Genomic DNA, 1,786 nt, shown 5'->3' with positions numbered 1-1,786 from the left:
ATGTACTGTACACGATATATCCATTTTTATATTTTATTTAATATCTTATGTAATTTTATTTACTTATTCGGTCGGTAAATGAAGCGCCCATAAAGAGATACAAAAACTCTCAAAATATCTGGAAAAGTACGTACAATCCAGAAAACGATGTGTGGAAACATAAATAAACCTAACACATTAATACTTTTATTTCATAACGACCCTTGATATTCTCAAGGGCTGAGAAAAAATTGAGTTTAAACTCAATGAGTGTTCCTCTGCACGGAAATCTTTAGTAAAAGGCGAAAGATTTATGCGTGATGCAGAGAAACCAGAGTAATGTCAAATGGCACGAGGACAGTACTATATAACATTGGTCACGCAATAGGTAGGCCTAAGTGTCAAATATTTATAAAACGCGATAACTAAAGCTTGACTTTAAACCCAACAGCTAGATATTAACAATAAAAAGTGTAAAAACAATTTAAAAGTTGTACTGTTCTAATAATAGCTGTAAAGTGATAATTAAGTAATTAAAATCTTTATATTTAACTATAGCTCTATGTGTTACAATGCAAGTTCCTTTTTTATTTACTGTATGGAAGACGAAAGTTATAAGATATAGGCCTACAAACAGCTTCTGTCTGTTTTTTTTTTAAATGTAAACTAGTCATTAGCTGTCAATGCCTATACTATTAATATTGCGATTTAAATAATTTATGGCACATAGTTTAATTATAATTAATTATATACTCCCTTATTAATTATTTTTTTCCCACTTTTTTGCCTTTAATTTGTTTTTATCATTTATTTGCCCGTTTCATTTATTTATGCATTGCTTCAGTTACACTTAACCATATGTTCATGTACTGTACACGATATATCCATTTTTATATTTTATTTACCTTATGTAATTTAATATACTTATTGGGTCGGTAAATGAAGCGCCCATAAAGAGATACAAAAACTCTCAAAATATCTGGAAAAGTACGTACAATCCAGACAACGATGTGTGGAAACATAAATAAACCTAACACATTAATACTTTTATTTCATAACGATCCTTGATTTCCTCAAGGGCAGAGAAAATTGAGTTTAAACTCAATGAGTGTTCCTCTGCACGGAAATCTTTAGTAAAAGGCGAAAGATTTTTGCGTGATGCAGAGAAATCAGAGTAATGTCAAATAGCACGAGGACAGTATTATATAACATTGGTCACCGCAACGGGTAAGTGTCAAATATTTATAAAACGCAATAACCAAAACATGACTTTAAACCCAACAGATAGATAGGCCTATTAAAAAAAGTGTAAAAAAGTTTAAATAGTTGTACTGTTTATATTTAACTTTTTATGTAGGCCTATTAAAATGCAAGTTCACTTCCTACTGTATGGAAGACGGAATTTATTTAAAGATATTCACATTTGCTTTTGTAAGAACCATTAAAAGTTTGCAAGGCTCCGTGTTCTTATTTTGGTATTAATTCTACACACTTTTCTTTTATATATATAAAAAAAACATTATTATTATACGGCAGTATATTACTTTACTCTATTATAAAGGTTACATAATCATAACTTCAGCAAAATAGTGTTCAGATAAGATTTAATGGCTTTTCTAGGTAAACAATGGAGGAATTTGTTTATAATACCTCCATGGGTAAACATATAATTAAAACACTTAGGCCCTATATAAAAAAATCAGATCATTTATTTGTCTTCTAATTTTAGGAGAAATAATAGGAGTTTGGCAAGTGCAATAGGTTTCAAGGCCGTTGAAACAATTGAAGGAAAACGATCTTAACTAAA

General features: G+C 29.6%; 2 non-coding genes across 2 annotated transcripts; both read right to left on the bottom strand.

Annotated features, from left to right (window-relative positions):
* Nucleotides 1-199: 199 nt before the first annotated feature.
* Nucleotides 200-319, bottom strand: LOC117104080. The gene has a single exon (XR_004444697.1). It is a non-coding gene; the product is annotated as a U5 spliceosomal RNA (small nuclear RNA).
* Nucleotides 320-1,039: 720 nt separating this feature from the next.
* Nucleotides 1,040-1,157, bottom strand: LOC117104081. The gene has a single exon (XR_004444698.1). It is a non-coding gene; the product is annotated as a U5 spliceosomal RNA (small nuclear RNA).
* Between the last annotated feature and the right edge of the window lie 629 nt (nt 1,158-1,786).

The sequence above is a fragment of the Anneissia japonica genome, unplaced genomic scaffold (assembly GCF_011630105.1).
Source record: "Anneissia japonica isolate Jap-2015-1 unplaced genomic scaffold, ASM1163010v1 scaffold106066_len1780_cov136, whole genome shotgun sequence".
Lineage (NCBI taxonomy): Eukaryota > Metazoa > Echinodermata > Crinoidea > Comatulida > Comatulidae > Anneissia > Anneissia japonica.
Note: the sequence above shows the minus strand (reverse complement) of the source record. Positions and strands in the feature narration are given on the sequence as shown.